Raw genomic sequence first — 22,377 nt, forward strand, 5'->3', positions numbered from 1 at the left:
TATTGTGCTTAAGACTTGAAGCCTAAAGGGCTGTTGTACCATGTGGATTGGATAAAAAGATACTTTTGCTCAAGGAGGAAAATACTAAGTGTTACATTGCAGAGCTGGACAGTCATAGCTGCCTGGCACTTACAAGCTCAGATCTTTCCCGAGGCAGCAGGGAAGGCAGCAGACCTGGCCATGCATGTCCGCACTCCTGCTGCCCACACCTGCTGCCTGGTGCACACGTCACAGTACTACGCTTTCTTGGTGTCCCCTACTGCGCGGTACCTGCTGCTGGTGGGCCTGGCCTCTGAGGGTAAGGGAAGGAGACAGAGCACCTGCAAGAGACAGGACAGCCTCACTGTGCCACCCAGGCTGGCAGGTGCCAGGGCCCACCTCATCCTCCTGCCTCAGTTTCCTGAGTAGCCATCATCCCTGCACTAAATGACATCACTTTATTGTTATTTTTTTCTTACAATTGAGTAGGCCCTCACATACGCGCACTGAGCTATGCCCCCTGGCACCCTTTCAGATGGACACTTTTTAGCATAACCTGAACCCACAGACAGTGAATATCACATGTAACCAGCTCCTGGCTATTCTTTGGCTCATCTGCTGCAGATAGTCACTGAACCCTCTCCTCTGTTTGATGGTAGCTATAAAAATATTAGGTATCTCTATGACTATCAAGATTGACTTAGAAATCTAAAGTACCTATTATTAAATCTAATCTAGTAGAGATCAAAGCTTCAGGAATTTTAAGAAAATAAGCATGAGATTTAAAGTTAAAAGAATGAGTAGATATTGCAATTTTAAATAAGGCATATTTCTTTTGATAGAAGTAAGCTCTTCACTATTAGAAAATTTAGAAACACAAAAAATCAGACTGAAGTACCTTGGGATATTTCCTTTTAAGTCTGGCTCTTTTTTTTTTTTTTTTTGCATATTTGTGATTTTAATAGAATTCATAAAATTATGCTTAAATGTAAGGGTATGCATTTTCTATGAAGAAACAATAATCTTATGTAAGGATGGAAGGATAAAGAGAAAAGAATGACAGAGTCAGGGCACTGCTATTTAGAATAGTCACTTTTAGCATCGTGCCTATTTCTGGATCTTTTATGATGTAGTGGGGATGATACCGAGTTTTATAACCTTAACATTTTCACAGAACTTTGAAAGAAAGTAATTTGGAGGACTTGGTGACAAATATCTGTCTAGTGAGGTTTACTGGGTTTTTGTATAAAGAATTTTAACTTCCATAACTTCACTTTTCAGGGTATCAGTAGCTTATTCTTGACATTGACCATTAGGCATCTAAAAGCTTAAAAACAGATTTTTATCCCTTTGCTTTGAAGGTACCATCTGATGTTAGTATAATGCACGTGACATGTGATTTTAAATTATCTATAGCCATACTACAAAGAAAAGCATGAAGCGTGTTTTAAGAATTTATCTTATTTCAACTCAGTATATCCAAAATATTTTACCTTTTTTTAACTTGGTCTTTTAAATCTGGAACATTCTAATTTAAACTGCTCAACAATCCCATATGGCAAATGTCTACCATACTGGTGGACTAAGTCCTAGAATTTCAGTAATTTCATTAGGCAAATCTTAAAAATTATTTGATTTTTTTAACCAGGTTAAATGTGTAATTTTTAATCAAGGGAAAATTGAGGAGTAAAGGGATGACCCTTCTCAAACCATAAATTTTCTTTTCGGTGTACAAGATGGTCTCATAATTTCTCCACTTCCAGGCATCCACCATCTATACAGCCCATGACTGCTGAAGTAGTCTTAGTAAAGTACAGCAGAATACCTGATAGGATTTTGTTAGCAGTTCAAAATAATTTAAGGCAGAAACATTTTTGAATCCTGTAAGAATAACAAAAATTGGATTGCTCTTCTTTCAGTACAATGATTATTTGATTTTTAATGGATTATGTGTCAGATGCCTTATGTTGAAAAATGGCTATGAACCTATACATGAATGTACTCTATATTTCTCAGTAATGCCCAGAAGACGAAAGAGTATTTTAATTTAATGTGAGTTAAGTGGCATCTAAAATAAAATTGATGTAAATATACTATGGATTAAAGTACATCCAAAAATGAAACAGAAAATTATGGTCTATAGCCATGTAATTTATAATCTCTACACTATTTTTGTGTGAAATGAAATCAGTGTTCAAATCATATTAAATATATATTAAATAGATGTTTATCGATTGCATTGAGGCAAAAATGGTCACTCTTGAAGCATGGACTTTCTGCTCACAATGGAATAAGAAATGGCAGGTAATGTTTTTTTTTTCAAATCTATTTTATTTCAAGGAGAAAAATAAAAAGAAAATACTAAATTTCAAAACACATCAATCAGGGTAACAATGGTACATACGTTGTGCATTGTCTTCCCCAAATCAGTCACCCAAAGCACAAGATACCTGCGTTCTGTTGTCTAAACAATACCAGCAAGGGAATCATATTAACAAAAGATGAGAAGAGGGTGCAGGAGCAATCAGACCTCAACTGCAGTCAGAACGTTAACACAAATGGCTGGAGATACAGTTTCTTAGATCAGAAAATGAATTCTCACTTTCCTAGACCATGTATTTCTGGTTAGTTTTTACTTACTGTGATCTCACAGAGTTTTGTAAACATAACCAGTAATAAAATGGTTGTAGATTTCTTAAGGGAAAAATTCTCATGCAGGTTTTTAAACTGCTCAGGATCTTCCTTAAAGCAGTAATTAATCAGTAAATGAACACACAAATGTATTGCTAAATGAGTAAAAATATTCAGGTTTAGGTTTTCATCAGTGTCATTATAATCAACTCTAGTGCTACCTAAAAATAATATGGTGGAGATGTAAGTGAAATTGAAGCTACACTACTGCTATAAATTACAAATAAACAGCCCAGTGGAGATTGGACCTGACTTTTCTCCAAATTATCCTTTCCTCCGCACATCTCTACAGATCCGAAAATGACAGAAAAAGAAGAAACAATGACAGCTAACAGATACATAGACCAGCCAGGCACCAGACACCCTTTAAGCCTGTTTTGGCTTTTAGCTCATAACTCTATGAGGCAAATGCTATTTTTATCCTCACTTTACTGATACAGAAATGAAGGCACAGAGAGATTAAAGAAGCTGACCCTAGGTTGTAAGCTGGTGACAGGTGGAGATGGAATTCAAACTGGGCTGCTGGCTTCAGAGTTAGAAATGCTCAGAGAAGGAGCAAAAGATAGGCCAGCACGCTTACTCCCTCACTTCTCACTACTCATTCAGTGCTCCTGCAGATTCTCTTAAAAGATCCAAAATGTGCTTAGTTACGCCCCGACTTGCACTCTCTTCCCACCTGTGTTCTTGCTTTGCTGGCAAAAAACGGTAGGATATAGTAAGTCAAACGCATGTCAGTCATGTCAGCACTCTTCCGGTGGAGGGGAAGGTGTAGAACAGGGTGGGGTGGGGGGAAATGTGGCGTTAAAGCATCACCTTCAAATTCCAGAAAGGGGAGCAAGGGAACGCATTTACGTGGCCAAGGAAAGGGAAGCTTTGATGCAAGTCTGACGTGGGAAGAAAGACATTTTTAGTGTTTCTGACATTGCATTTCTTGGGATCTCATGTGGCAGCCAGGATCAGTCTTTCTCTTCCACCTTTGTGCAAGGGGTCTGGATGCCCAACTGCCACCCCTCTGCCACAGTCTTTATCCACAGGCCTGATCATGCTGCAGTGCACTTTGCCTCCTGAGTCCCCAACCTTGGCTGTATGCAACTTCTGTCTGCTTCCACAGGGAGAAGTTTCTTAGGAACAAGGGGAAACACAGCTAAACACGCAGCCCTGTGTGTGTGGAGACACCAGAAAAGAGCTAGAAAAACACAGTAGAGAAAGAGACTTTTACTGCCCTCCCCCAGCCACTCTGCATCTTCACAGGAAGACCTGAAACCTTCCCTTTTCTAAGGAGTTCTTGGCTCCTCCATTCATGTTCTTGCTTCCCTGTTGAATCACTGCAAACTCCTGTCTGTCTACCTAGAGGTCACTGCTCACTTGCCACCTTTCACCAGTTAGAAGGAGCCAGCAGTCAGCCCAGGCTGTGGAAGGTAGAGGAATCTCAAGTCTTCCCCACGATGTTCTGAGGAGCACTTGGCAGGGTGCCCGAGGCCAGGAGCGCTATGGCCTTCAAACTTTGCAGCAGGAAGCAGCACGCATGAATTGGCACAGAGGCGAGCTCATGGGGCCAGCTGAAATGGAAGGTGATGGGTTTCCTCTGGGAAACCATCTTTCCTCCCATCTGCCAGTGCAGAAAGAGTAATGCACCCAATGTATTTTCTTTCTTGGGGAAACAGTAGTCTATCTAATGTGTTGGACACACATGGCTTACAGTGTTGTCAGAATGCAGCTTTATTTCTGCTGCACTGACACTTAAATTTATTGAACGAGCATAATGGTCCCCTGGCACTGGATGAAAAATCCCAGCAGGCCCAAGAATTGCCCATCTACTCTCAGGCAATTGATCCTCTAAGAGCTCTTGAGGTCTCAAGCATATGTGTGCACGTGTGTGTGTGTGTGTGTGCATGTGAGTGTGTGTGTGTGTGTGTGTAGATAACCTGCAGAGCCCTTTTCCTCTGATTCCTACAACTCTGAAAAGAAACCTCTGTTCCCCACTCACAAGGCCCATGCATCCATCAGTACCAAGCAATCCATTTTCATCTTTATCCACAATTTTCTAAGGTCTCCTTCCCCCCACTGCACGGCTCCTGTAAAACAGGGCCGATGGTGGCCGCCACTGGGTCACTGACCTGTCCCTTCCCTGCTGCCCTCTTCCTCCAGCAGCAGCAGGCTCTGGTCGCCAACCCCACCCAGGCCATCAGCCTCTTCTCTCCAGACTGCAGGTAGAAGAGACACGGGAGCACACTCTGCTTTAGCTTTTCTGAAGTTTGAGTTATATTGTGGACTTAGCCAAGCAGTCTCCCCCATGGGGTCCCCTTTGCAGCAGCCCCACAGGCCTGAGGGTGGTTGTACTTCCTCACCCCTTTGGGTAGAGGAGTGGGATTCAGCATGCTGAGGCGCTGCCCATAGACAGTCGCTTTCCCAACCTTCCCTGCTGCCTTTTCTCTCCCTTTTCTATTGAATGGTGAGATCAAGAATCACAGAGAAGTTTCCCCTCCAGGTCCACCGTTGGATCAAGGTAGGGGAGCAGGGCATAGGTGGAAGTCTGTCTCCTGCTTCCTGGCTAGTCACATCTCTGCAGGAGAAACTGAGGCAGTAAGTGTCCCAGGGGAACACAAAAGAATTCATTCCTGGATATCTTGATCTTTTCCTGAGGACCACACATCCTTAACTGCTGTCACTACTAAACTAGACACTAGAGATGCATCAGTCCTTTGCGGGGAGCGGGATGTATCTGTTTAGCTAAAGCTAGAGACAGTGGTGGCTCAGTTCATGAACTTGATTTTTTCCACAATCCTGGTTACAGCCACTGTTTATGCACATAAATACATACTCTCCAGAATGGACTCAGAAGAGAAAAAAATAATTGTTAAAACATCATTAAAGTCGCCCCAACTTTTTAAAAAGTCATTTTCATGCCAGCTGTCACAGCTATCACTGCAAGCACCTAAGACTGTCTAGAAAGATACATTTCAAACTCATTATGGGGATAAAAACTTTAAAGAGTTCATCCTAAGACTTGTATGTAATCTCTGGAATGCGTGTTTCTCTGATTCAGGGAACTCAACCTAAACTTCTCTGCAGATTCTTCATTCCTAACGACACAGTCTCTTAAAATCAAACCAGAAGTGACACACACTCATAGTCTTTAAGTGTCATATTTATTTAGGGAGCAGTTGATGAAGCATTCAGAACATCTATATTCAGAAGTTTTAAATGCCCCCAAGCCTGCTCTGACCCCAACCTGAAGATGAAAACAAGAGAAAGAATGTGTCCAGGACTTTTCCAAGGAACAGATTTTAAGCCTCTTCCAGGCAAGATAGCTGAAGAACAAAGAGAGTTGGCTTCAGTATCACATTTCTGTTCCAGATATGCAACTTGCACTTTGCTGCATTTGCAAAACAGCAAACTTCCAGGTTTTGTATGACTCCAAAATATATGAATGCATTCAGAAATAAACACATCTAGATAAAGCATTCCAGTGCTTATGAGGCACTTGCAAGATTGAGGAGTCACATCTGCTTTGTTGAGTTGCATTAAAGCCAAAAATGACGAAGTCTTTGTCCTTGACTGGATAGATATGCCTGCTGCATCCAGCCACGAGAATGATTTCCCCCGGTGCCTATAAGATTCACATTAGGGATGAAAAGATGATGGCTTTGATTTGTGAGCATATTATGCTGTGACAGACAAAAGAATCATCTCATTGAAGACCTTCAACCTCACTGTCATCTCTCCTTCAGGAAATAGTTAAGCCACAGTGGACTACTTCGATACCAAATGAAGCATGTGCAGGTTGGGACACTGCTCCAAACTCCAGTCTCCGTGTCTCTCAACGTGTCAGTGCCCTGGAGCAGCATCAGGCACTCACTTCCAAACCCTCTAGCTCTGAAGCTCAGCAGCAGCTCCAGCAGGACAGCTGCTCCAAACAGCACAGATCTTTGCAATAAGCACATGGCCTTGGTTGTCAAGCTTAGCCGCATGGCAACTAGCCAATCCAGAGTCCTCAGGGCTTTCCATGCTAATGCTCTTCCTCAATTAAAAACACTTGCCCATCCAAGAAAGCCCTATCAGGCCCAGATTTCCAGTGCTTCCCCGTCTTGTCTATCTGGCACCTTTAACTGGGAAAATTGAGAACCTGCAGCTGCACAAACAGCCTGGGAAAAAAATTAGTTAATTTCAGCAGCAGATAGACTGCCATGTGGGGTACGCAGTCTGACTATGACACCCCATACCCTCCAGAAGAGACTTTTCTTCCTGAAGTCATTCCGCCAGCAGATGAAATCCATTCATTCCTGGGAGTTTGTCTCAGATGCTCTGAGTTACTTAGCACCAACTTGATTAACTCATGATGCTGACTTGCTCTTGAAACAAGCCATGGCTCAGCAGCTGTTAGCTGAGGGTGCCCAGGAAAGGGCCCTAGAGCAGACCTGCTCTTTGCTAACGCTGATGCTTTGCATTGATCACAGCAGCTGTGATCGGCAGTAGCCGATGGCAGGAAGCATAACGGGGAGATCAGCGCTCTGTCCACATATGAGGAGCATCAGGTGTAAATAGGATAATGTTTCTGTGTGTGTTTCAATCAAAAGCAAATCATGGAGGAGGTCCATCATTCTGAGAGAAGACAGAAACAGCTGAAAATGTCTTTTGGGTGACCTAAGAATCAACTTTTAACATTCAAAATATTTCAGGAGTAAAATCCAGCAGTTCAGAAGAGGAGAAGTATAACTACCAGAACAGCTCCGTGAAGTAAACCCAGAGGCAGGAAATTTGACTTGGCCACCAACTAGTGAAGTGACCTTGGGCATTTATCCTCTTTGCATTTGACTGGGCAGATATATAAGCTGGTAACTTAAGATCCTCTCCAGGCCCATAATTCTGAGATTAATGTTAGAATCCCTGTGGGCAGGGTTGCAGGTCTCACCAGGAAAAGGCCCAGATCTTGCATCCTCATTTATAAGCCCTCCTTGCCTCTTTTCTCCTTCTAACACCTCTAAGCCAGCCTAGCAAGAAAGAATGCCCTTAGCTCTTTCCCTCCACACCACACTCGCTAGAACCACCAAGCATGCACCTGCTCCTCCTCAAAGTGACTGGTTAAATAGGCAGTGGGTGGAGCCAGCTAGAAGAGCAGCACAATTGCCCTTGGTCCCCAGCTGTAGCTTAGGCTCCTTCCAGGAGTTCCCTTCACAATGGACCAAAGCATCCTAGCTCTGGATTCATGAATCCTTATAAACAATACTTGCCTGGTTTTTGTATTGCCCTCAATGTGGATTTTACTATGATAGAATGTCGTTTAAGTCAAAATATTAACAGAGCAATTCTCGATTCTATTTGAATACTGAGCAACAAGACAATGACCAAATAATACTTAGGAAAGTAAGCACTGAGTTTTTTCCAAATGGTGATATAGGGGTAAAGTTCTGTGTATTTGTTATATGTGTGAATACACAGTGTATCATCTATTTTTGCATATTTGTAATGTTGTTTCTACAGTAAATACTACATAGATTTATATCATTTTCTCATCTCAGGAAAAATTTGTTAAATCCCTGTGATTTCATTTGGAGTTGGAATTACCACCATTTTACAAATGAGATACAAGTACCTTATTTATGGGTCCCAAATTGAGGCAGAGAAACTCTTACTGGACCTCAGATCCAGGGTAATCAATGCTATTTATCAGTGATGGCAAATCTTTTGGAGCTCTCAATAATAAACAGCTTGCTGTGGAACACGTGTCATAGGTCCACTGGCACTAGTACATATGAATATATTCATATATCTGTCAAGAAATATTGAAGGAAAGTAGTATTGGTCAACTAAGAAGAGTTCTAATTCATGTACACGTTTTTAAACTTTATTTACTAACCAAAATATTTAAGCATTAGACATTTAGTGGGAATTTAATTGGCTAAATCTTATTCAAAAAAGGAAAGAAAAGACTCAAATGCATGCAATGAGGAATGAAGAGGGTGAAATCACTACAGATCTTGTGGAAATTCAAAAGATCATCAGTCCCTGCTTTGAAAATCTTTGCTCTCACAGGATGGAAAACACAGAACAAATGAACAGAATTACCAAAGCTGAATCAAGAAGATATAAAAATTCTGAATAACCCAGTATCAGTCAATGAAATTGAAGATGTAATTAAAAATTTACCAACAAAGAAAAGCCCAGGCTCTGAGGGATTCATTGTTGAATTCTACAAAAAATTTGGAGAAGATTTAATACCAATACTCCTCAACTCTTTAATGAAATTGAAAGGGCAGCAATACTCCCTAACTCCTTCCTGGAGGGAAATAATACCCTGATACCAAAACCAGAGAAAGACCCAACCAAAAAAGAGAACTACAGGCCAATCTCCCTAATGAACACAGATGCAAAAATCGTCAAGATACTAGCAAACAAAATGCAGTTAATCATCAAGAAAATAATATACCATGACCAAGTGGGATTCATCCTAGGAATGCAGGGATAGTTCAACATACACAAATCAATAAACGTAATACACCATATCAACAGAGCCAAGGACAAAAATGACATGATCATCTCAATAGGTGAATAAAAAGCTTTCAGCAAACTCCAACACTTATTCATGATAATTAAAAAAAAATCAGAATACATGGTCTTTAACTCAGCTTGATAAAGTCATCCAACCAACATCACACTAAATAGACAAAACTGAAACTTTCACTCTAAAATCAGAAATAAGACAAGGATGTTCACTACCACCACTCCTGTTCAACATAGTTCTGGAAATACTAGCCAGAACAATTAGAAAAGAGCTAAATAAAAGGAAAAAATACAACAGAAGTTAAATTATCATTATTTGTAGATGACATGACACTCAAAATAGAAAACACCAAAACTCCACTGAATAACTTCTAGATTTAATAACAAAATTCAGTTGTAAAGTGGGATACAAAGTCAGCCTCAAAAACCAATAGCATTCCTGTAGTGAGAAAGAAATTAGGGAAACCACATCCTTCACAATAGCATCTAAAAAATGAAATACTCAGGAATCAATCTAATGGAGGAAGTAAAGAATCTATATATTGAAAATACAGTACTCTAAAAAGGGGGAGCTTCTCTTGGTAAGCTCCTGTGGCGTGGGCCTGGAGGAGAACCATTACCTGTGAGCCTGCTGCCACGCAGGCTGAAAATCAAGCACCCTACCCCCCACCCTCATAGCTACTGGGGATAGATGTCTCAGCATCTCTTGGGAGGATGACTATATGCAGTACAGCAAATATGGGGGATTTCATTCTATCTTCTGTTTGAAGGCAAAGATTGTTTTCACTGTTTTGTTCTGTTTCTTTTGCTCTATTCATTATTCTCTATTGGTTTTATAATGTTCTATTTTCGGTTTGATTTTGCTATACCTAATTGACTGGACAACTATTGTGAAGTTAAAGAGATACACCATAGTACGTATTACTACTATCCCAGAATCCTACTGTGATATCCTATACCAGTTTCACTGCATTGTCTTGATTGGCTTTGTTCTGTCTTGTGCTGTTGCATTTTTACTACTTTCAAAATAAAATTTAAAAAATAAAAGTAAAAAGGGGGGGCTTGAAAAGAATAATAGAAAATGGCAAGATAAGCCTTGCGCATGCATAGGAAGAATCAATATAGTGAAAATGACCATACTCTTAAATTGTTACGTAGATTTAATGCAATCTCAATCAAAATACCATTATCATACCTCACAAAGCTAGGGAAAACATTCGTAAAATTTATTGGGAAGCAGAAGAGACCGAGAGTGGTAGAGGCAATCTGGAGCAACAAAAGCAAGGCAGGAGGCATCAAAATCCCTGGTGTAAAATTATCCTACAAAGCTGCTGTGATTCAGTCCGCATGGTACTGCAAAAAAAAAATAAAAAAAACCTGAGGCAGACACAATTGCAAATATACCTAGCCACCTTTATCTTTGACAGAAGAGCTAAACATGCTCATTGGAAGAAAGCCTCTATAATAAGTGGTGCTGGAAAAACTGACTTTCACATGCAGAAGACTAAAACTAGAGCCATATCTTTCACCATGCACTAAACTAAAGTCAAAACGTATCGAGGATCTAAATATTAAATCAGAAACACTAAATCTATTAGAAGAGAAAGTAGCTAGGACTCTTGACAACATCAGTATAGCTAGAGACTTCATGGCCAAAACTCAGATTGCACAGGAAATACTTCAAAGAATCAACGACTGGGATCTCATCTTTTTGCATAAGAGAAATCATCAACCAAGTGAAAAGACAACACACAGAGTGGGAAAATAATTTTAACCAGTTGTCCCTCAGAGGACTTCTATCTAAAACATATAAAGAATTGAAAAAAAATCAGGCCTCCCAAATTCAAAGGCCCAATTCAAAATGAAATCTGAAATGAATATACACTTCTCAGATGAAGAATTACAAATGGCAAGTAAATATATGAAAAAATGTTCAACATCACTGGTCATTCAAGAGACACAAATTAAAACAATACTGAGATTCCATCTCAGCCCAGAAAGAATGGCCGTCATCAGGAAATCAGCCAATAACGAATACTGGAGGGGCTGTGGAGAAAAAAAGGCTGTTGGTGGGAGTGTAGATTGGTACAACCACTGTGGAAATCAGTATGGAGAGTCCTCAAAAAACTAGGATTAGAGGTCCCATTTGCCCCAACTGTTCTCCTTCTGGGCATCTTCCCAGAACAATTAAAAACATCATACCACAGCAATATATGTGCACCCATGTTTACAGCAGCACAATTTAAAATAGCTAAATCTTGGAATCAACCCAAATGCCCATCAATTGTGGAATGGATTAAAAAAAAGATGTGGTATTTTTATACAATGGACTATTACTCAGCAATAAAGGAGGATAATCTTGAGGCTTTTATACATAAATGGATGCAACTTGAGACCATCCTCATAAGTGAAATAAGTCAGGCTCTCATGCGTAAATATCATATTGTCTCCCTTGTGTGAGAAATTGAAAGAATAAATAAGGCCTAAAATGTACAATACATGTCATGAAATAGGAAGAAATTGTTCAAAAGGAAAAGGGAACTAGGATGGGTGAAAGGGAAAAAACAGGGAAAGGGAAAAAATACAAATCAGTTATACTATTAGTTATACTATTTAGTGGTCTTCTAGACCACTAAAAAGGAAGATAGGTGCTAATAGTAATTGAAGAAATGTTTGTGCCCATATCTTGTCCTCAAGCAACTACTTTAAAGAAAAATGATATATAATGTATTAACTATTGTTATTCTCCTATTTTGTTTTTTCATAAAATTTTTAAGAATTAATTGGCAAAAAATTCAGTGTTAAAAAATAACTTTCTTTATAATTGTAAACTATGAAGTAAAAAATGTTTTGTAAAGAACGATTTAATAATTCATGTAAACCAATTGCTGAGGTAGCAGAAATAAGAAATCTTCATATCATTTGTCAAAATTCACTCTCTCCTGGCTAAAAGAAATACCTTTAGTTCATTGAATGGAATTTCTGCCTGCGATCTCAAAGCATAATTCACAAATATCACCTTGTTTTGGTTTCATACATTCTCCTACAATGGAAAGAAATACTCATATCCATCACAAAGGGAAAAACCTTTGAGTTGAGAAAAAATGACAGAGATACTTAGCACGATGAGTGAGCATTCATCTGGAAAGTGGAGAAAGCTGAAATACAAATGCCTCCTAAAAGAGAAGTCCCCAGGTAGGGAGCAGTGGTTACCCTCATCCAGTGTGACACCAAGGTGTGTGTTGTACTTAAAGGAGAGGACTCTTGGGTAGACTGATGGATGTCGGCCCACACGATCACTCTCTCACCCTCAGTCCCTGGTCCTGTGTTATTCCTGCATCAAAATTCTTCCCCAGGTGGCACATCCACCCGTACACGCCTGATCTAAGTTTCTCCCTTGTAGAGTGAATTCCGAGCAGAGCTGGCGACCCAGTTGGGAGAAACCGTTCAATTTAGAAATGGAGGTGGAGAGAGAGGCATCATAAGCAAAAGAAAGCCCAAGGAAACCAAAATAATTCAGGACACAGAATTAAGTAAACTATAATTTGTATCCCCATAGAGTTATTAGTGATGCATCCGTGAAAAAGCAGCAGAGGACATGAAAAATGAGAATTTCCAGAGGATAAATAACTCTTGGAGATAAAGACCATGGCATAATTGAAAATTCCCATAGAATGATTAAGCAGTCATAACTAAAATGTTCTTCGTGTGTGTTAAACTGTGTTCTTGGTGTGAAATAAAAATTGAAAACCTAAATCTGACTCTAAAAATTAAGTTTAAAAATAAGAAAAAGCAGAATAGGTCAGTTGACACACATACCATAGAAGAATTATTCTACTAATTGGACACATGTTCTGTATTAACATCCCCTGCAGGGGGAAAAAATATTTTTGGCTGCAGTGAAAAATTATGGCCTTATGTGGCATATTTGGCTTCAAAAAAATATACACTGAGTTTTTAAGTAGTTTTGCATGCTGTAGTTGTATTAATTTGCAGTATAGTAGTATGTTAGTTTATTTTGCAAGCCAGTGACTTCCAGCTTTCAGTGATATTACTTCCTACAGCTCACCCCAATAACTTGAGGTTGCCCTGTGTTCTTTGCACTGAGCTGCTCCTTATACCTTTCAAGTGTCTCTCTCAGAACCATTTCCCTCTGCCAGAGCCGTGGTTCAACACCTTCCCATCTCTTCCTTTGGCTTTTGCCATCCCACCTCTTCGCTGTCCCTGCGTCTGGCTTTACCATCCTCCAAGGCCATCTTTGTCCTGCCTCTGAGCAAACATGCATAAATGTCTGATTTTGTCACTGGTTCACGCGAAGCATTTGTATCACGTGTAAGTCACAGTCTCCACCTGCCAGTGTAACCAAATCACAAGCATTTGGCCCCTGAACACCTCTCCTTGGTTTTCCTCACACACACACACACACCCAGCATTTGTGTTCGGGGGCATTTCTGTGCCACTTCTGACCCCAGGCATTCTGTCCCCCATACTCCTGCCTCCACCTGCCAGGATCAGCATATCCCTCAAGCACCTCTCACCTACTACATTCTCTGAGGTGTCTTTCTTGCTACTCCAAACAGAATGCAGTTTTTTTTTCCACTACAATTATTTCCTTTAGAATTTCTTGAGAAATTGTTTGTCACTCCACTAAGCTTAAAGGTCCTGATAGGGTTTGAATAGAATTTTCACCAGTGTGTTTATCCAGAGGAAACCCAGCATAGTTTATGGCATATAGTTAGATGCAATCAGCATTAGTTTATAGAAGGAAGAGAGCAAGGAAGGAAGGGAGGGAGGGAGAAAAGGAGGAAAGGATGGATAGAGGGAATTATAAGGGAACCAGCAATAATAGCTAAAAGGTAGAAGAGATTGTACTGTAATACAGACTTGAAGCTTACCTTCTAATAAAAAGAGTAAACGTGTCTCTTGAGGATATTCAAGATGGACCAAATCTCCCTGTCACCAGATCCTGTGGAATGACACTGTGACCCTACCCCCACAGGACAGAGGAGTACAATGTTAACCTGGTCCCTGGTCACAGGAAGCAGAGGACTAATGCCTTGACCAATGGATTGATGATTTATTATTTATCATTATTGACATCGCACTGCACAGCAGGAATGAGAATAAAAGCAATGAAGAGAGACACAATGGCAGAGCCAGTGCAGAGGGAAATGCTTTGGAGGAAACACTCTTATGCCTAACTACGCATAAATTTCTCCAAATGCCCCGACAGTGTCATAAAACCAAAAGCCCAGAAAGCAGCACAGGCTTCTGTGAGGCTTTTTGTGTTTTGTACATCTGCATGAATCTTATTATTTCATACTAATCCAAAACAAAGATGACCCTACTGAGAGATGTAGGACTGGGAAGCCCTCAACTTTGAAGTTAAATCAGGACTCGAATTGCGGCCAAGCTTGCTTACATGCCGTAGCCAACTGAAAATCTCTGGGTCTCAATTTCCTCATCGTGAAAATCATCAAAATAAAACCTTCACAAGCTCACTGTGAAGTACAAATAAATCAGGGTTACAAAATTGCATGCATTTTGACCAGTGTTACAAACTTCCAACCCCTGTGCCTGGCACTCAGTAAATCATAACTGTTACCTCTGTCCCCTTCCCATAGGGCACCTCCCTATGAGACTACACACAGCGCAGACATCCCAGATATCCACTGGTGTTATTGAAACTTCTTGATATAAAATTGTCTAAATATCATCAAGGCCCAATCGTTTGGGGCTCAGCCTCAAGCCCTCTGCCTGTAGGTGTGAAAACTCTCATCAGCTTGTTCTGCTTCAGTTACCAGAATTGCATTAGTTCCTGAGCCAGAGCTGCATGTTTGCTTGTGATTCATCTTTTTCACTCATTGATCATTTGAGTACTGAGTTTCTCACTGTAATCTTTATGACCATTGTCTCCTATAAAGTGACAACTGGCCTTATATCCTTTACTGTCAGTCCTCTCTGGTTATTAGCATTATCACTAATCAGTCCATCAATAAACAACGCATTAGAGTCAATTCCTAGAAATTCATAATGGTCTCTTCCTGCACATGGGACTGAGCTGGTTTTACAGATTGAGAGTATTCCTACCTAAAAATACTTGGGACTAGAAGGGTTTCAGTTCAGATTTTGGAACAGTATTCACATATACATGATGAGAGATCTCAGGGAAATACCCCAAATCTCAACACAAAATCCATTTTTGTTTCTTTTATGTCTGTCATGTACACCTAGGCCAATACATTTTATGCAGTTTTTAGTATTCTTGCATCTCTTTTGACCATAACTCATTGCATGAGGTCAGGTTAGAATTTTCCACTTGTAGCACCATGTGGGTTTTCCAAGTTTCCAACTTTGGATTTAATATTTTTGTATCAGTGATACTCAACTTGTGTTCAGCAGACGAAAGCCCTGCCAATAATCTTAAGTGCTTTTTTAAGCACTCTGACCTACAGACAATTGATTTATAGATGAACTAGTAATTCTAGACCTCCATGTTCAATTTTGGTTTTACAAAATGAACCTCAGGGAACAATTTGGAGCAAAAATTTTGGAAATACTGACACACATCTCCTTAAGTTTGCAGCAGATGGGTCCCCTACAAAAACATGCATAGAAAAACCACTCAGGAGAGCTTTTAAAATAAAAAAAGCATCTAAGAAACTCACTGGCTTCTTCTGTGATGAGACAAGGAAGTTCATTGTGGTGAAGTGACACAGGCAAACTCTTCTCCCATCCATCCAGGCCCCGCTGTGGTTGTTAGCAGTTGGGACACCTTTCACTCAGCCAGGATAAGTCAGTGCCAAGGTGGCTGGAGTCTGACCTTTCTTGTTCCAAAAGCTGCTCAGAGCACACACCAGGGCTCCAGAATGAAAACCAAGCCAGGTTCCTTCCATACAAAAACACCCTTGTGCACATACCAGGCACCCTGAGGTCTTAGCTTATTTTCCAAAATCACTGTCTAGGAATTTCTATGACTTCCTTTAGACAAAGGTGGCATCCTGGAGCCGTATGAGATGCAGATGAGTTCTGTCAGGTTGGGCTGGTGCTTGCTGTAAGTTGAGATATAATTTATATAGTGGTGTACATAAACATTCCCTTACACAGCACACATATGAATGCATATGTGGAAATATGTGCACACTTCAGAATGCTTCTGATCAAGTTCATTGAAGAGCACACATTTAAATATTGTGAGGTTTTGTGGCAAACCGAAATTTCCAACTTGGGAAAGTTGGAAGACCCAGAATTCTGGGTCTCATTCCCTCGTGGGAACACTGGGCTACCCCAAATCATAGTGGCCCTCTAGAGACAAAGCATGTCCCCTGCAGGCCACCATAGTTTTGCAGCAACTACACTCAGGGCAACAGCACCCCCATCCAATGCAACAACTGATGTCCAAAAAAATCAGTGCTTTGAATTTTCACATTAGCATTCAATTAACAACAACAACAAAAAAAACCTATTAGTAAAATCATGCTGTAAGACTGTGTGTCCTGATAGCCAACCACATACATGGCAAGCACTTTCCCTGCAACTGAAGTTCACCGCAAGAAGGAACAGTAAGTGATTTATTGACTCACGTTACATTGAAAATTTTTTCATCAAATCATTTTTATGAATATACCTTGATAAGAGCTGTCAGCACAAAAGAGTATTGGATGTACTTAAACTCCTGCTATGAAGCAAGAACACTGGGATGAGTTTTTTAAGGAAAAGTAATACTTAATAATACTACCACTGTTATTTAAGTAAGGAGTTAATTAGAAAATTGGACTTGGAAATCAAACTCTACAGGAACACTGATAAAAAAATGTATCTTATTATAAAGTTGGGAAAATCTACATTTTTTTTTAATTGGTACTGGGGCACGACCGCCTGCTTGCAAGGCAGGTGCTATTGCCTCTGAGCTAAATCCCCAGCCTCTAAGTTGGGAAAATTTATACAGCATACATAAATACTTGCCTACATAGCACACATATGTACCCATATGTAGAAATGTGTGCACACCTACCTATGCACAATAAACACGTACATGCTTACACATCACATGTGCATGCTTCTATGCTTAAGCAGTACTTGTGCAGACATATACACCTGTGCATGTGTGTAGCATGCATGCACACACATGTACATATTATTCATACCGTCAACAATGCATCATGGTAGTTAGCCATGTTTCAACAGGGATAACTGAAATTTCTATTTGTGAGCCTCATGATTATATCTGAAAGTGAAACTAGTTCACCCTTAGTTCACCAGAGAAGGAGGAATGCTAAAATCAAATGTACATACCATTTTGATTACTCAGGGGACCTAAGGCCCACTGATATCCATAAAAAGCAGTGTTCCTCTACAAGTAAAGCAACCCCTAATTTCAGGTACAGTGTGTTTCTAGCATGCAAACCTTATGAATAGAACAGTATCTGTGCAGCCTAATAAAAAAAGTATGTGAAATTCTATGCCAGGCAATGAGTATGTTTTTGGTCTGGTAAGGTATCAAAGAAATTCATAAATTCTAAGCATTTTCTTAACCCTATAGTTCATTTAAATGTTGTCTATATTGACCCTGATATTAATTTTGTTCAAGGGCAAGTTCAAACATTCTCTTCAACCAAATTATCTTTGTCTATTTCTTACTGACAGAGCTTTGAGAATTTCCCTAATGAGCACTTTAGTGTACTTTTGTGCTTGGACCTTGAGTGTACTTTTGTCACTGTGCATACTGTCTATCCACACATGTAATAAATATGACCACTGGATTCTTTAAGAGAAAAAAAGATAATGAAAACAATGATACAAAATTTCAAAACAAGCTAACCATTAACAATGGTTAATATATACATATTGTTATCTTCAGAGTAGTTGCTCAGATTACCAGATATACGCATGAAACATTGATCAAGCAATATAAGCACAAATCATTCTTTTCAATGAACTAAAAGGAATTAGTAATACTATCTTAGCTGTCTTGTATAGATACATATTTATTCTTTCTTTTCTCCTTTCCTCCATCCCAGTTTTCTTTCCTTTTGAGCAGTTTCTTCCCCATTCACAATATCCATTGTATATTTTGGATTTTATTTACTCTTTTGGTTTCTTGTAGAGAGACAATACAGTGTTTACATATGTGAGTCTGATTTATTTCACTTATGAGGATGGCCTCAGATTGCATCCATTTAACTATAAAAGCCTTAAGTTTATCCTTCTTTGTAGCTAAGTAGTACTCCTAAATATAAAAGTTCCGCATCTTTTTTATCCATTCCTCAATTGACAGGCATTTGAGTTGCTTGTAAGATTTAACTATTACAAATTACGCTGCTATAATCATGGGTGCACATATATCACTGTAGTATGATGTTTTTAATTCTTCTGAGGAGATACCCAGAAGAAGAATAGCTGTATTGAATGGGATCTCCAATCCTAGTTTTGTGAGTAATCTCCACACTGATTCCCAAAATGGTTGTACCAAGTCTACTCTCCCACAAACAGTGCAGAAGAGTTCTCTTTTCCTCACATCCCTGAAAGCATTTGTTATTGGTTGATTTCCTGATGATAGTCATTCTTTTTGGCATGAAATAGAATCTCAGTGTTGTTTTAATTTGCGTTTCTCCAATAACCAGTGATGTTGAACATTTGTTCAATATGTTTATGTGCCATTTGTATTTCTTCATCTGAGAAGTGTGTATTCATCTCAGATACCCATTTTTAGATTGGATTTTTGAATTTGGGAGGCCTAATTTTTTTCAATTCTTTATATGTTCTTTGTCTGAGGAACAGTTAACTAAAATTTTTTCCCACTCTGGATTTTCTTCTCACTGTGGTGGTGATTTCTTTCAATGGGCCGCTGAATTCTTGCAACAAAGATCCAAATCCCAAAAGAGTATCCATAAAAAATAAGTTTTCATCTTGTCATGCCTTGCTTGTGATGTTGATGGAAGTATAAATCCTAGTGGCCAAAATCACTATGTGGGTCAGTACACTCCTGCCTTTTTACTGTAATAATCACTAGGAGCAGGACATTGCAGAGCTCACATGTGACCCTTATGCTATCTTGCAGGTGTCCGCTTATATTCTGAGCATAAACTGTAACTCCAGAAAGATCTCCTAGAAAAAGAAAGTGCTATCTGTTGAGAAAATACTTTAAAACATCTGAAATACTAACATAAATTCTTAAACCAGTAAGATGATTGAAAGAATTAAAATTGGTTTTCTTCGGTGTATAATTTTACTAAGGAGACAGATATTTGGAGTCATAAAATAACTACCAAAAGAAAATAGGTAAGGCAGTAAGATTACATTTTATAGTTCCTCTGGACTTACAGAAGCCAAGATCTGCATCACAGTACTAGTTAGTTGGTAAATGATAAGAAACATGGTCGTCCACCAAAGGTATAGAGTAGAAAATGTATTCTGGATGTTTGATGTTTGGAACGGAGGTAATCATGGTAGGAACTGTTACTTCATTTTTATTTTCTTGTCTGGACATGTGATTAAAGTTATGGAACATATGGAATCCCATTAGCTCCTATAATATATACAGCTAATTTCTTATGGAGTCAAATATGTTTTGTCTTCTCAGGCATATTGTTGGTACTTTGACTCTCCAGTCATGCATACCCATGCTTAGTATATGCTCATCTACTGTCACGGCTGCCTCAGAGCCTAACTATGTACGTTTCTCAAAGAGAACTTCTAGCTCTAAAACTGCAGGAACAGAATGGAAAATCATATTCACTCTAGGTGCTGGAATTACACAATGTTGAGGGAAACACATTCAAACAGTTTCAAGTCCCAGTTAATTCTCAGGCTTCCAATGCCCTAACACTTTCCAGGATATTTTATCTTAATTGGATAGGAAAAAAACAAAGAGAATCCTGCCTTATTTCCCATTAGGTTGATGATCAGGATTTACAAGATGAGATTCTCAGTGGATGGACCTGGATTCTTTTGGCCAGGTTTGCAGTTTCCCAGAGAACAAACCAGTCTTCTTCTCCACGGAATTCCCTGAATTGAAGATGCTCCCTTGATATCCTTGGAAGTTTAGGCAGTTCAGGACCAGATAGGAAAGCTATGTGTGATTAGGGGATTTGTAGATACCTTTCAGCCACCCTATACCATATTTACCATTATTGACAAGCATCATACATTATCAGAAATACTCTCAGGCAGCTACATTTCTGTGGCAAAATAGCATAAAATATTTGCAAGCATTAAGAGATAAAAACCTGAAGACTGCTTGGTGTCTGTTTAGAACAAAATACTTGCTATGTAAGACATGGGCCAGGCTTAAGGCTATGGATTCTTGAACACTACAAACTCAAAGTGCACATTGATCTTACGCTGCCAGGAAACTCTGGTAAAATGAACACAGTGTGAGCAATCGGGGGGAAGGTGGAAGCTGTAGCCTGGATTAAATGTTAAGGATTAAATAATACTAAAAATTTGTCAAGTGAAAAAGAAAAAGGAGAGCAATATGGTGAGTGGTGAGGAGCCAGAAAAGATAAGGATGATAGAGGAGCTGTTGGCTGATAGAGTGGCTGTGGGGACACTGGGCACTGGGAAGGTCGCTGCAGCCATGGAAAGAAGCGACCTGGATGCTTTACACACCCTAAATCGACTCTCCAGTTTTTGTTAGATCCATGTAAAGTTCTGGTCTTTGGAGACGGCAGCTTAGGATGTGAGGTGCTGAAAAATATAGCACAGTACCAAAAATTTGGTTTTAGACACATTCATGTCTTAGGCATGGATACTATATATGTTTCCAATCTAAACAGGCAGTTTTTATTTAGGTCTAAAGGTTCTGGAAGACCTAAGGCTGAAATTGGTGCAGAATTTCTAAATGACAGAATTCCTCATTGTAATGTTTCAACAAAATCCAAGATTTTAATGAACTTTCTATCCACAATTTCATTATTGTTCGTGGACTAGCTAGAAGATGGATAAATGGAGTGATCTCTCTGCTAAATTATAAAGATGGTGTGTTAGATCCAAGCTGCATCGTCCATGTGATAGATGGAGGGACAGAAGTTTTTGGAGAAAATGCTCGGGTAATTCTCCCTGGAATGAGCGCTTGTACTGAATGTGTACACTGGAACGTTTGCCACCACAGGTTGATTTTCCCATGTGCACCATTGCATGTATGCCCAGGCCATCAGAGCACTGTACTGCATTTGTAAGGATGATGCAGTGGCCTAACGAGCATCCTTTTGGAGATGAGGTTCAATAGATGGAGATGATCCTGAACATAATCAATGGATATTTCAAAAATTGCTGGAGAAATCATCACAATACAATGTTAGAAGTATTACAGACTCACCTAAGGGCTAATAACATGAATCATTCCTACAGTAGCTTCCACAAATGCAGTCATGGCAGCTGTGTGTGACACTGAAGTTTTTAAAATAGCCACCAGGGCATACATTTCCCCTAAATAATGATACTCAATGATGTAGACACATTCCAAGCAGAGACAAAGAACTGCCCATCCTGTAGCCAATTTCCTCAAAACAGTTTTCTCCATCAGCTAAACTGCAGGAGGCTTTGGACTGTCTGACCAAGAGTGCTGCAGATGGAGTCTCCAGCTATCACAGCCACATTACAAAGGAAAAACAGAACTCTTTACTTACAATCGGTTACCTCTGTGGAGGAACGAACAAGGGCAAATCTTTCCAAAACTTTATAAGACTTAGGACTTGTTGACGGACAAGAACTGGCAGGTGCTGATGTCACCACACTGAAGACGGTACTATTCAAACTTTGTTTTACTTCTTAAAGGAAATTTGCACACAATAGACAATTTATGGAAATAATACACTTCGTGGATGGTAAGAAGTTGCATGTAAGACACTTTTAGCTAGTGTTGAGGAAGTTTGACTCAATATAAAGAACTTCTTTTTTCTAACTTTATAACTTTCCCTTAACTATAGAATTTTGGGGTCAGTGCTTATAAACATACCCATTAGTAATACAGGAAATGATGCCTGATGAGACAGATGCTGAGTAAATGTAGAGCTGCTTTTAGAGGAGGCAAACACACTCCTGTGTGTGGATCTTGTTATTATGCTCAAAATGCATTCCTCAGCCTTCATTCAGGTACCACATACACAAAAGATGTCCCTTTAAAGGAAACAAGCACTTCAATTTTAAGTAACTTTAAATATTACAACCTGACATCCAGAGTATAACAAATACAGTCTATTACTC

The 22,377-nt window shown here is 39.5% G+C and overlaps 1 protein-coding gene and 1 pseudogene across 1 annotated transcript in view; both read left to right on the plus strand.

Moving 5' to 3' along the window:
- Rnf150 (ring finger protein 150) overlaps positions 1-22,377 on the plus strand; it is a 236,353-nt gene that overhangs the window by 184,182 nt on the left and 29,794 nt on the right. The window lies entirely within an intron of this gene.
- The window catches only part of LOC134478703 (NEDD8-activating enzyme E1 catalytic subunit-like), a 33,277-nt pseudogene continuing 10,900 nt past the window's right edge, over positions 1-22,377 (plus strand).

Source organism: Cavia porcellus, unplaced genomic scaffold (genome assembly GCF_034190915.1).
Source record: "Cavia porcellus strain 051 isolate PalLab524CR breed Dunkin Hartley unplaced genomic scaffold, mCavPor4.1 scaffold_14, whole genome shotgun sequence".
Classification (NCBI taxonomy): Eukaryota; Metazoa; Chordata; class Mammalia; order Rodentia; family Caviidae; genus Cavia; species Cavia porcellus.